The sequence below is a fragment of the Papio anubis genome, chromosome 6 (assembly GCF_008728515.1).
Source record: "Papio anubis isolate 15944 chromosome 6, Panubis1.0, whole genome shotgun sequence".
Taxonomy (NCBI): domain Eukaryota; kingdom Metazoa; phylum Chordata; class Mammalia; order Primates; family Cercopithecidae; genus Papio; species Papio anubis.
The window spans coordinates 77,221,254-77,235,990 of NC_044981.1; the positions used below are offsets into that span (position 1 = coordinate 77,221,254).

General features: G+C 38.9%; 2 long non-coding RNA genes across 6 annotated transcripts in view; one reads left to right on the top strand and one right to left on the bottom strand.

The window, feature by feature from the left end:
* LOC110743116 overlaps positions 1-14,737 on the bottom strand; it is a 123,516-nt gene that overhangs the window by 45,375 nt on the left and 63,404 nt on the right. The window lies entirely within an intron of this gene.
* Positions 1-14,737, top strand: part of LOC103883816 — a 67,733-nt gene that overhangs the window by 11,796 nt on the left and 41,200 nt on the right. Inside the window, exon 3 of one of the 5 annotated variants that reach the window (XR_001901936.3) lies at positions 2,560-2,601. The exons of the other annotated variants lie outside the window; for them this stretch is intronic. This is a non-coding gene — a long non-coding RNA (uncharacterized LOC103883816). Of the gene's footprint in view, positions 1-2,559; positions 2,602-14,737 lie in introns of those variants that run through there. 5 annotated transcript variants of the gene reach the window in all.

Here is a 14,737-nt window from a genome sequence, read left to right on the forward strand (position 1 = left end):
AGAATAATATATACAATAAGCCATGAAGATTTAACATACAGAAAAAAAAATCAAAGAGGCAGTAGTGACTGAGTGAAATTTTAAAGGGTAAGTAGGGGTTCATTCAACACACATACACAAAATGGACAAACATTCCAAGGAGAATCTTCACTGGCAGGGAAGCAAGAAATAAAATCGAAGATTTGATAAACTACAATGCATTAAATAGTTCTGAAACAAAGTAGCAGGAGTAGAGAATAGCAAGAGGTGAAGCAAGAAAAAGACAGTTAGCTCTCCAAGGGCTTTCTGGGCCATCTGGGGAGCAAAGGCTTTTTCTTATTGGTAATAAAAATGCACAGAGAGATTTTGAGCATTTAAGTAATAGTCTCAGCTGGCATTTCAGGAAGATGATTCCAGCTGTCAAGTGGAGGGAGGATGTGAGCTAGAGAAGAAGTGAGGAATAGTGAGGGGAAGAAGTGGGAAGGACCTGAATTAAAGCCATGACCAAGCAGAGCAATCACCTTGAAAGTGGAACCGGTGGGATTTTGGTAACCAATGAGATGTTTCAGACCTGTGGTAGATCCAGTCTCAGAGAGGGACCACAGAAGGGAGAACAGGTTTAGGGGCCTAGATTGGACCGTTATTGTATTTGGAATGCCCAGAAAACCTGTACACCCACCTCTATATCATCTTCTTCCTTTCTAACTCCTGCACATTTGAAAAGCCTATTTTTAGAGAATAAGAAGTCTAATACTGGGGTTTTTTAATTGAAGGTTTCTTTAAGAAAATAAAATGAAATTGTGTTTTCCCCCATTGTAAAAATCAAGCACCACAAAATGCTCCTTAAAAAACTACAGTTTCCTCAAATAATACCTACTCTAAATGCTATAAAAGATATTATCCAATCAGAGAGACCAGTTAATCAAATTTTTATCAATAGAAAGTAACTGTATATATCATACTCGGATACCAAAGTTCAAAGAATGGGAATGCAAAAGATACACTTCACACAAAACCTATTACAACCCTATCTTCCAGGATTCAAAGACTCTTACCATGGATGTGCTCTTATGCACCTCACTCAAAACTGCACGTACGTGTGGAACTGCACTTGCCTTTGCTGGATGCTAAGTAGACCATCCTGCTTTGTGTAATGGTCTGCACTTAGTTTGAACAGAGGAATCTCAGGGGGTGACAGCATATTTAAAAGGGCAGGGAACAGTGAGCCAAGTTTGCATTCCCCCTTGGCAACATAGGGCCAGACTCATAGGAATTTGGTCAAGACAGAAAGTGAAGTTTAACTGATATTTGACATGGTATAGTTGAGAAGGCCAAGGTTGCTACAGTGTATGTCAACAAGCCCAATGAGAAAAACAGACGGTGCAAGGAGTATTTCCAAGACTCATACATTGGCAGGCTGACAGACGCTAACACATTTGGGTAGTAATAGCCTATCCAAGGTTTTCTTGCATAATTAATATATTTGGTAGTCTTGAGAAAAAACTTTTTCCATAAAGAACTTGCTTTGAAGGCAGACCTTCCCTGCCAGCTCTCCTGAGAGACTCGTTTTTTTCTAGCTCTCACTATCTCTGACTCATCTCTCAAGTTTAAGGGAAAACATTCTTGGATGAGGAGGGAGAAGTGGGGGTTGCAACAAAATATTTGAGTGTCTCCAAATGTCTCCTATAATTAGAGCATCACATGACTTTGCTAAAGCTCAGATTTGCAAACCCTAGCTCTGGGCTTCATCCGGGAGAGGAAGAGAATAGGTGAGTTGTAGGGGCAGCCTGCAGCTGAGAGAAAGGACTTCAAATGAGCTATCAATGGTCCCTGAGGTCAGAAAACATTGTTATCCTTGAGACAAAGTAGTAATTTATGCTTCAGAGGAGTAGAGAAAAAGTTGTGGGCAACGTAGAGTGAGGAGTCAGGAATGAGATGAGAAGGGAAAGATGATCTCAACACTTTAGGAAATGACTAGAAAATACCAAACAAGCTTGGGTGGCCTTCCTAAGCCCCTGCAAAAATAACTCCCACTAAATTGGCTGACAATAGAAACAAATAACATCCAAAAGAACAAGCTTTTATTGGTTTGGACTCTTGGGTGAAAAGCATTTGGTGGAAACAAATCGACTCTGATTCTGCAGCGATAAAATATCATAGTCTTTGACTTTTTGCAATTCATCATTTTTTCTTTTAAATTTTAGATTATTTATTTAATTATTTAGAGACAGAGTCTTGCTCTGTCACCTAGGCTGGAACTCAGTGGCACAATCATACCTCACTGCTTACTTACCACCATGCCTGGCTGCTTTGTTGTTGTTGAGACAGGGTCTTGCTACATTGCCCATGCTGGTCTCAAACTCCTGGCCTCAAGCAATCTTCCTACCTTAGCCTCCCAAAATGCTGTGATTTTACATACATGAGCCACTGCACCTGGCCAATTATTTTAATCTTTCAAATTCTTTCCAACTCCTCAACACCTCGATATTAAGTTGATCAAAGCTTAAGATGGATGGGATGGTAATTATTTTCTCTAGTTTATTAAATATGACCCACACATCTCACCCACAATCCTAACAGAGGATTCTACTTCATACCACTGAGCAGTAAGATGTTCCTGGGATGCTGGTTCAATTTGTCAGTATCGTCAGCTGAGAATGAGTCTCTTCACTAAAGGTCAGAGAGAATTCAAGCAGTCTCTGCCAGGTGAAATGACAGAAGACTGGCTAAGAACAATGCAATATGCCTTGGTGCTGACAAAGAAGCCTGCCTCTGCCTCTGCAGACCCCACCACCAGGGTTGATGCAACTTCAACATTGGATAAATTATATAGAAGAAAAATAAATAGCTTCTCCTTTGGGTCTGAGATTTTTCAGATTTTTCCTGTAAAAACATTTTACTGTTCTATAAACAGTCTCCTATGGCCCTGGTTTTATTTTAATTACATATATCCATCTTTATTTTTTCTTCTACCAAACCTGGGCAGTACACTATTGCACATTTAAAAGAAACCACATTTTTGGAATGAAACACCCTGAAATAGCATCTCCATGTTTCTTTGGACTGATATTCACGGCTTCCACATACATGAGTTTAGAATTACTCTTGGCCATTGGGCAGCTTTGAGGAGGTTGGGAGCAGAGCCCATCTTTCTTCTGCAGGTCTCATAGGTTTTTGACCTACTTATTGCCCTTGCATGAGACCAGGTGCCAGGAAAATTTTCTTGGAGTTCTGATCTACTTCCCATCAAAACACAAAAGATTCTTACATTACATTTGTAAGTCATAAGAAGATTCATATTGGAGGCCAAGATTCCAATTATGAAATGAAAAGCTCTCTCAAATTTGATTTTACATATGAAAACTTTATACATACACATATATATGCACACACATACGTATAAGGATTGTAATGATTTTAACTCCTCAAAGGCAACTATAAGAAATGTTTGACGAATGGATTATTATTATGTAATCAGAAGATTCTCTCAGAGTAACAGCTACTGAATGGAGCAGTATTTGTACAGAAAAGGCTTTCAGTGATAGACCCTTAGTGGGACAAAATCCTGGAGAACACATCACAGAGGGTTGTGGTAGTCAACTATGAGGACCCCTATGAAACACAGCACCAGTGGTATAGGTTAGAGTAAGCTTTTACATTCCCAAATGACTTTGGAAGAATGTACAACTTTGAGCTGTGATATTGTTGTACTTCTGGAAAGATGCCACTTCTAAGTGATAGCCGTGGCCCTCCCACAGGAGACAGCCTGTGTCTCCCAGACCACCACAATTATGCCTCGCCTCTCCTGGACTCTGCCCATAGCATAGGTCAAGATGCCACTACTTGCTTACAGCACTCTCTCCTTTAGTGTCCCAAGGGAATGTTCAATACCACATATGTGAATTTTGGTGAAATGCACTAGAAAAAAAAAAAGCAGCATGATTCAGAAATAGTAAAGCAATAAAGCCCAATGCATAGTCAGTATTTTACAGGGGTTCCATACATATGAATATTTCAGAGAATAATTAATTTATTTAAATATCAAAATGCTTTTAAATGTGATGAATTTGATGAAATAGAATCTAAAGTACTATTACACTCTTTATTGCTTTCCCAATTCCTAAGTTTAACTTCACCATTATTAATAAATTGGCATTATTATTTTCGACTGTTAAGAATACAATCTAGAGCTGTGTTCACTTCCTACTAATCTCTTTGCCCTATCCTTACTCCAGTTCAGCCAAAATTAACCATTCCACAGTCCCCTTTACATTCCTCACTCTTGGCACTAGCAGCCCTTATTCAGGCATATTTGTTGATTGAATCTCTCTGGTTCTCATTTCTACAAACCAAACTCTTCCCGTCTTTCCTGGACCAGCTGCATTAGGAGGACTCCTATGAATCCCTTCTCTATTCAGCCTCTGAAAATAATATTTCCCTAAATAGATGCTGATTTTTTAAATTTTTCATATTGACATTTATCACTCTTATTGATTGTTACTTATTAATGTGAGTATAAGTTATTTAGCGCTGTAGCTATATTTTATATACTCTAACTTACTCAATTGTCCCTTAAAACAGTGTCTGGCAAAAACAGATAATTTTATAAAAATGCATTTAACATATTTATAGAATGAATTTATAATTAGGGTCCTGGCTAGCCAAAACTAAAATTTGAGACAGCTGACAGGTGAACCTAAGTGAACCTCACCCTACTCCTAGCCCAAACTCCTTCATTTCTATGCTGCAATCATTGACCTAACTAAGGGTAAAAGTCTCCTTGAAAAAAATGCTCCAACCATGTCCACAATTGGAATTTATGCCTTACTTCTGGTGCATGAAATGAACAGTAGATGAATAAACTAAGTTGGGTGACAAATCAGGCCTAATCTGCCTTAATTCTGGTGCATTTTCATAGAGCACATCACTTTATCTTAGAGTGTCCTTTACTCCTCAGCCTCAGGAGTAAGGACATAGGTGATTGGAAAGATCAGCAGGGAGCTGAATTCTGGGGCCTCAGATCGACGATGGCCACTGTGTCCGCTCAGCTGTCAGCTGCAACAACATCCTTACTCCTCAGGCTTCAGCTCAGGGGAAGATTAAAAAAAAAAAAAATCTTGTGGAAAAGGATTTTCAGCATGGTAAAAACAAGGACAGGAATGCTGGAGCATCTCAGGCTCACTGCATTCCTAGACCGGCACCGGGAACTAGAAATGATCCACACAGATCATGAACTCACAGAGGACACCTCGCAGTGAGTCCTGGAAACATATGAATGGGATTCTCAAGGGAATGGAGTTCCTACATGAAAAAAAAAGTGACTGCCATTAGCTCATAAATTTGATTTTTTTGTTCAATCTGTCATCATTTTGTCCAAGAGTAGATGTGGAACCATTTGGGAAATGAATGAATGAATAATCATACTTAGTAAAACTGAATTCTTAGAAAATAGTTTTTTTTTTTCCCATGGAAGATGTCAAATGTTTTAGTAAAGTTTAACAGAAAGATATGTAAAATTAGAGAATATCAGAACTATGGAGCTTAGTAAGTAACCAATCTAAATACCTTGCTTTGCTGGTGAGAGAACTTTCCAGTCCTATGGCTAGTCGTCAACCAATGGCATCAGGATCAGTAACAAGACCTGCCGACTCCCCTTAGTGTAGCTTTCTCTGTATGTACCAGAACAGACATTCCCTAAAGCATGATGTGAAAATCAGTTTCACTTAGAGTCAAACTGGAGCCATGAGATACACGCATACTGAAGGAAATCGGGTTCTGAGCTCCAATGGCCAACTCAAGTCGATCAGCCTTAATGGCTCCTACTAATGGACAAGTCAAATATTTTCCATTCCCACTAAAAGAAAGTTAGAACTACATAGCATCTCAAAACATTTGATCTTTTCTTTAATAGAAGCCACAGCAAAAAACATGCTGCCCTTAAATAATCACATCTCAGAGAAAAATGAGTTTGAATTGCATGGACTCTGAGAGGCTTTTATTTCTAGGATTTTTTTTTTTTTAATTAAGGGGAAAAATAAAAAACAGAAAAGGAAATCTGTGGATAGCAATAGCAAAAGGATAAATTTATCTGGAAATTTTCACTTGGCAGCCGAAATTCTGCTTGGAAATCAGAATATATTTTTTTTTAATGACAAAGGAAACTTAGTTGTAGCGACCTTCAGTCTTTCATCCATCCAATAAATATGTATTAAGGGCCAACATCCTTCCAGGAACTGTGCTAGAGATGGAAAAAAATCACAAGAACCTAATGGAGCTAAGCCCAGGCATATGGAGGCGGACAGCGTGGAGGGTTTCTCTGAGTTGCTGAGTCTTTAGGGACAACAGTTGTTAACTACGTGAAGCCTGAGATGAAGGGTATTGCAGACAGAGGCAAAAGAGAGGACATTGTTCCAGGAACAGAAAGAAGCCCAGTGAGCTTGGATCACTGAGTGTGGGAAAGAGGTGAGGTGACAAAGGAGGCTGGAGGGTAGAGGAAAGACCACCTTGGGACTTTGAGCTGTGTCCAAGGGTAAAGACCTATCAGCAATATCAAGAAATTATTATATGATCTGATTTGTATTTTAAAAATAATCAACATTAAATGGCTCTTAGGCTAAGCACGTAAGATGCTCAGTTAAACTTAGAGATACTGTTTTACACCTATCAGATTGGCAAAAAGCAAAAAGTTTGAGAGCGGTGAAGAAACAGGCATTTTCACACATTTCTGGCAGAAGTAATGTCATTTTGGCAATATACATTAAAATTACAAACACATATACCTTTCACCTAGCAGTGCCAATTCTCAAGCTCTGTCTTGCAGTAATGTTCACACTCATGTACAGTGACATGTGTACAACTTTATTCATTTCAGCATTGTTTCTAGTAGCAAAATATCGGAAACATTAAATACCCACTAAAAGCAGGTTGGCTACATTTTGTCAGCACAGTATGATGCACTTGCACTTAAAAAACAAAAAAGAACCATATATGGAAAGGTCACCAAGAGACAACACATATTTTTAAAGTACAAAACAATGTGTACAGCATGGTATCTTTATGTAAAAGGGGAAGACATATTAATAAACTTTATTGGACATGTATATAATATTTCTGGGATAACACACACACACGAAATCCTCACCATCATTGTCTGTGTGGAGAGAAACTGAGTGGCTAGGAGATAGGGGTGCAGGGGTCCTTTCTGGTGGATGCCATCTTTTGCAATCTTTGCCCAAAGTGTTTCTAGGAGTGATGTAAGCAGAGCCAAGGCAGAGTGGGTTGAGGACCGGACTGATTAGGAAGTGATGGCCATGAGACCACTTTCAGGAAGTCTGGTTGTGGAAAGGGAGAGCAATTGGGCAGGGCTTAGGGTGAGCTGAAGGAACAATATCAGACTGAGAAAAGTCTCTTTTCGACTGAGAAACAGACACAAAATTATTTATAAATACAGACACAGAGAGAAACAAATGTGAACAATATAGGATGAAGAAGGCAATACTGAAATAAAGAAAGGGAGGAAATGGAAATACTACGAACTTCCAAACAAGGTTTAAAACTGCAAGTCCAAGGATTATAGCTTTTCTTTTTTCTTTCCTTTTTATCTGCCCTCCATTGGCTTTAGAATTGTGGTTTGTACCAAGTAGGACTCACGAAATGTTTTTTTACCCCTTCATATCATGCTGCCTGAGTTCATGCTTTGGGGTATCTCCTTGATTTATTACCATATGGCAAATCCAAAAAGATATGCTATAGAAGACAGTGCATGCCTGAATCAAGGCAAGATCCAAGTGATATACAACTACCCAGAGAGTGGATGCAAGAATTCTACAAGCCCTACAGCCCTCACTGTCCCTAGAGGGGCAGAGAATGTCAGTCCTCCCTGTTCCTCCTTGACCTCTTCAGACTGCCCTGTCTTGAGTCTCTGGCTGCTGGTGAATGCTCCACCAAGGGCAGTGCTTCCAGCAGGTCCAGACCCATACTCAGTATACAGGACTATACAGTATACAGGACTGAGTGTGGGTCTGGACCTGCTGGAAGCATAGCCCTTAGTAGGACATAGCCCCACTGCCTAAGTTTCCAGTGCTTTTTATGACCCAGCATAGAAATTCCTAAGTTTTCAGTGTTTTCTATGCCCCTCCATTCCAACCCTCTTTCTGGCATTTTCTAAGTGAAAAATTTGTCTCACACTCCCCCTAGTGACAGCCTCAGGAAACCTTTCCATGGCCTAAAGCACAGCTCATTGACAAAAAGAGCCAGCCCTGAATGCTGCTGATTGTAAGAGTGGGCACCTCATTTCCCCACTCCCCACCTGACACATAGGCTGCTGCTGTTTCCTGTGATTAGAAAGAAATATTCGGCAAACCAAATATCTAGAAATTAACAGACTGAAGGGAATGAGTGTCTGTCACAGCGTAAACAAGCTTTTCCTTGTTTTGTGAGAAGAAAGTGTTAGAAGCAGGAAGACTCTATACATAAAAAAGGAGAAAGGGAGAATGTGGAATATGCTAGATCCGTCCCAGTCTGCACTAGTGATCCCAAAGTCAAGGCAGTGAAATCACTGCCACACTTAGAGGCTCAACTTGAGAAGACAGAAATCTCAAGGTTTAGTGAACTAAGAAAGGGAGGAAATGAAAAAAATTCCTGTGGAAATTTCCTCTCTTTCTTAGTCTGCAATACCCTACATCCCAGTACCTGTGGAACAGGTGGCTGAAGGATGCCAGATTGGCAGCCAGTAAATGTTTGAAGGGCTGAAATGTGGAAGATTAAACTTCCTTTGTTTAGAGCAACTCAAAATCAGTGGTTCTGAACCATCTGAGTGTTTAGAGCAACTCAAAATCGGTGGTTCTGAACCATCTGAGAGTCAGTTTGAGAACTGACAAATCTATGGCCTTTCTCTACAGAAAAATGTACTTTCTTATTACATGGAGAGTCACAGGAAAAAGAAACATTAATGGCTAAGAAACATAAAAAGAGATGCTCAATTTCCCTTAGAAATTCAGGCCAAAGTAACAGGGATCTATCATTTTTTAATCTGTCAATTTGGAAAAGATTCAAAAATTTAACAATACAAAGTACACTTGACCCTTAAACAACATGGGTTTAAACTGTGCAGGTCCACTTATAAGTGAATTTTCTTCTGCCTCTGCCACCCCTAAAATAGCAGGACCAGCCTCTTCTCTTCCTCAGCCTACTCACCATGAAGATGATAAGGATGAAGGCCTTTATGATGATCCACTTCTTAATGAATTGTTACTATATTTTAACTTATGACTTTCTTAATAACATTTTCTTTACTCTGGCTTACCTTACTGTAAGAATATAGTATATATGGGTCAGGCACGGTGGCTCATGCCTGTAATCCCAGCACTTTGGGAGGCTGAGGCGGGTGGATCATGAGGTCAGGAGATTAAGACCATCCTGGCTAACACAGTGAAACCCCGTCTCTACTAAAAATACAAAAAAAAAAAGTAGCTGGGTGTGGTGGCGGGCGCCTGTAGTCCCAGCTACTCGGGGGGCTGAGGCAGAAGAATGGCGTGAACCCGGGAGTTGGAGCTTGCAGTGAGCCAAGATCACGCCACTGCACTCCAGACTGGGTGAAAGAGCGAGATTCCATCTCAAAAAAAAAAAAAAAAAAAAAGAATATAGTATATAATACATATAATATACAAAATTTGTGTTAATTGACTATGTTATCAGTAAGGCTTCTGGTCAACAATATTAGTAAAGTTTTGGGGGAATCAAAAGTTATAGGTGGATTTTCAACTGCATGTCGGTCAGCACCCCTAATCTCTGGATTGTTCAAGGACCAACTCTATTGTCACGAGTGTGGAAAAACAGGTATGCTTATGCTATTGATGCATTATAAACCAGTGCCATCTTTTCAGAGAATGCTCCGTACGTTAAGATCTCCCCCATGCCATAGCTTTAGTTCATCTCTAGGCCTATGGTTCTCCAATGTAAATCAACCATCTAACTCAGATCCATTTTTAATATTTAAACATAAATAAGCAACTGTCAGCTTGACATCTTTACCTGACTGTATCAAAACTTCTGAAAATCCATCCATGTTCAAGACAGAACTCAAAGCTCTCACAAAGCTGGTCTCCTGATAGCATTCCATGGTGGTACGTAGCAACTCCATCCATCTAGTTGTGGTAGTTGGAAATCTCAGCACCTCTTGGGCATTTCCCTCTAACTACTTTTCCCCACTTCCCATGTCGCTGCACCATTGAAGCAATCACTTCTCATCTGGGTGACTGTAATAATCTCCTAGCTTGTGTCCTAACACTCACTCTACTCCTCTGATGGCTATCCTCATCGCAGTCAGAGTGACCTTTTCAAAACTCAAATCTAAGTTTACCAATCCGTCTGCTTAAAGTCCTGTCATTGCTTTTAAGATAAAGACAAAAATCCTAAACACAATCTGCCGACCCCACACAGTCTCATTTCTAACTACCTTTCCAGGCTCCTGTACCGGCTTCTTTCCTTCATTCTCACACCGTAGCACTCTAGCTTCTCTCTCTTACTTTGAAGTTTGTTTGTTTGTTTGTTTGTTTGTTTGTTTGTTTTTCTGCTACAGGACCTTTTTATATGTTTCTTTTACCTGAAATGATCTCCCTCTCTTCATCTAGTTAAGTCTTACTCAGGACATAATTTCAATTCCCTGGAGAAGGCTCCTATCACCCCAATTCAGCTCTATATTCTTTTCTTACTTGTATATGAAATCATGGAACTACGTCTTTTTCTTCATGGCACTTGCAGCAATTTGTAATGATGCTTAATCTATGTGATTATTTTAGTTCTATCTTTTATATTACCAAACCATAATCTTCATGTCAGCAGAGACCTTCTCTTTTCCAGTATATGCTACTTATCTTGAAATAGTGAGAGATGGACCCTGTGTATGTATGTGTTTGCGTGTATGTGTGTGTGCCGGAAAATACCCAAAAGTGTTAACAGTGGTTATCTCTAGGTGATGCATGTTTAACTTTTTCTGTTTTCTGCATTTTGTATATGTTATGCAATAGGTTTGCATTTATTTATAACCAGACAAAATCAATAATTGTACTATTAAAAGCCTTAATTAACTGAATTTCAAAGGAAATGCTTGCCAGCTACCTATACCAAAAATGAGTGGACCACAAAGGATTGCCAGAAAAAGTAAGAAAAATTAACATCATGAAAGAGAGTGTCTAAGATAAAATAACTAGCTATGGAGTAAACAACAGGACAGAAGAGCTTTTTTTAAATCTCATTTAGTATCCTCAGAGACATTTGAGGAATATCATTTTTGTAACTGGTATGAAAAAGAAGGCAATCAGAAAACAAGATATTTATGTAGTGAAAAATATATTTGAGGCCAGGCATGGTGACTCACACCTGTAATCCCAGCACTTTGGTTGGCCAAGGCAGGCGGGTCACCTGAGGTCAGGAGTTCAAGACCAGCCTGGCCAACATGGTAAAATTCCATCTCTACTGAAAAAAATAAATAAATAAATACAAAAATTAGCCAGACATGGTGGTGCTGGCCTGTAATCCTAACTACTTGGGAGCCTGAGACAGGAGAATTGCTTGAATCTGGGAGGCGTAGGGCAATGAGCCGAGATTGCACTGCTGCACTCCAGCCTAGGCAACAAAGCAAGACTCTGTCTCAAAGATAAAAATAAAAATATATTTGCATAAAGGCAGTAAAAAAGCTGCATAATAAAGTCTATAAATCTGAAGTTAGTGAGTAGAAAGAGAAATAAAGGCAATCTCCCCAAACAGAGAAAATTTAAAGAAATGGGAAATATGAAGATAAGTTTAAAAACATAGAAAACAGTCCAGGTGATCTAACCTATGTCCAAAAAGGGTTTAAGAAAGATGTTGTAGGAATTATATAGAAGAATGGTTGGGGGAGAAAAAGAAGGAGAGAAACAGAGAGGAAAGAAGGAAGGAAGGAGAAACAATATAATGGAAATATAAATCGTGGCAATGTAAAAACACTACAATAAATAAAATCAGGTCAAGGGAAGTGAGAAGTGTAAGTACACTGAAACTTTCATTTTTGTGGAGAGTTAATAAATGCTGTGAATCTATAAATCAAAACACAGTCCTTCAACTATCAGAAAAAACTGAAAATAATAATATAACCAACACATTTAGGAAATCAAGAAAGAAAAATAGAATTGTTTAAATTTATTTTAATCCCTCATCTTATAAATCACTGGGTTAATGCATGTGGTCTAAAGTTGATAAATCGGGAACTTAAAATTATAATGTCAATTCCAGAAGAAGTAAACGACAATGGGACTACTTCTGGGGAACAAGACTAACTTAAGAGGAAGTAGTAAGGAAGAGCTCTTTACTTCTAATTTTATACATTTCAGTATCTTGTAATTTATCTGTCCATATGTATATATGCATTATTTCAAAATGTTTTTTAAAAGTTAAAGTAATTTGAGAGTCTATGAATGCTGTCTTTGAGTCCAGCAATGCCTCTAAAAGATTACATAGTGAAGCACTTGGTGAAGTCTAGCTCCTTTCAGAACTGACTTCACCAAGTGCTAACATTAATGTGCTAGCTTTTACCAAATATTGCTTTGAAAAACCATAAAAGATATTTTCTTGTTTACTGTAAAACCTGTTGAGGACATCATTTATGACATGAATCATCATTCACTGTATAGTGGTCCTTGAGTAAATCTCTTCATGTCAGTGCAAAATGAAGCTTGCTTCTGCTCGAGGATTGTTTCGCTCTCTCCTTGGTTATGTTCACCTTTTTATCCAAGAGTGAAACTTGAAGCCCTACCCCAGGGTATTAGCCTGTCCTCACACCGCTGGTAAAGACATACCTGGGATTGGGTAATTTATAAAGAAAAAGAGGTTTAATGGACTTACAGTGCCATGTGTCTGGGGAGGCCTCACAATCATGGTGGAAGGCAAAAGGCATATCTTACATGGCGGCAGGCGAGAGAGAATCAGGGAGCCAATCAAAAAAGGAAACCCCTTACAAAACCATCACATCTCGTGAGATTTATTCACTACCATAACAGTATGAGGGAAACTGTCCCCATGATTCAATTATCTCACACTGGGTCCCACCCACAACATATAGGAATTATGGGATGAGATTTGGGTGGGGACACAGCCAAATCATATCACCCAGCAATTGTGTCATTTTATATGAGGAGCATAGTTGTATTTTCTTCCCCTTGGTCCTGGTTTTCTATTAACACTTTATCATTTACTTTTGTTCCCTGTAATATAAATGTGTAAAAAAAAATCTGTAAATTGAAGTGGGAAATAAACAAGTGAATTTTGTTACATAGTTAAATACATTATTTATGATCATTAATAAAACACGTAATCCCTCTATGTTCTCAAGTTGTCAAATCTTACCCAACAATTCATTTTCCCATTACTTCTGGGACTGTACTGGCTAAATTTAGATGCAGTTACATAAAATACAGAGCAAAATATCCTCAACAATTCTTGAACTGGGCAAAAGTTCCAAGCAGACATGCAAAAGAAAAGCTTGAATATGATAAATATAAATGCCAAATATAAAGAAAATATTGCCAATAGCTACAGCAGTTCAAAGATGGGAATGGGTTGCCTTGTCCCCAGGAATTTGCCCTCTTATGGGACTTTAGACTGCTTTCTGAAGGAGGCAGGGAGACAGAACACATGTTAGGTACCCCTCACTAGCAAATACTACCACAGTGTCCCTGTCTCATGTCATTTCAGTATTTGGAAATATCACAGGATTCTATTGCAAATGTTCGGGGTGGTAGACCCAATGTCTAACTCTCTCCCTTACCCTTTCCATCTCCCCTATTTGAAGGTAAGCATGAGTCTTATTGGCTGTTTGCTCTGTCAGTCTCAGTTGTCATGGCAGAATATCTACTCTGTCCGTCATGGTTTATTTTTTCATCTTCATCAATTATATGGATTAGTAAGAAGATTTCTGCAAAGGACAAATAATGCTAAATCAGCAGCCCTATATGTAACTACCAAGAAGTTATGTACAACATTAATATTGGCACATGGTTCTGCTTGGACTCACCTCAATGTCTGATTCGGCTGCAGATCAGAGATATTATACTGATTCTAGCTGTTTTGCAAGCAAGTTGTGGTAGTCATCTAATACTTATGACCCCTGGTACAATTTGCAACCCTCAGTCTTCATGACTTGCTTAATTATATGCAGTACCCATTCTTCTTTATCTCCTATTTCAAAGGTTATACTTAAACAGACATGGTTACTCAGCATTACAGACCAGAATTGTTTCAAATGAATTGGGAAAGACTCAGGAAAGAAATTCCAGAGGAAGACTTCAATCTTTTTAAGAGTCATGCAGAGCAATGTCATATAAGGTCATGGAACAGAGAGTCACTAGACCACATAGGACTTTAATTCTCTGAGAACGGAAACTGTAATGACTCACTCAGACCAAAGGGGGCTGCAGTGCCTAATATCCACACAATTCACTCAGAGTGTGAATCACAACTTATCCTGGGGTGGAGAAGCCGAAGAGGGCAGAGAAGAGTCCTGAGTTGGGGTTGAAGTGTGGGAAGGAAACTGAGAACTGAACAACATATAAACTGCACCACCAAATCCAGACACATCTAGACCTGTGTTCAGAAAAAATAACACCATCTGTAAAATGTTATCCTTCTCCATGGTTTTGCTATTTTTTCATGTTTCCTTAGTTCTATGGAGAACTTTCGTATTAAATAAAAAACCTCAAAAATTATAGATGCTCCATAAATGATA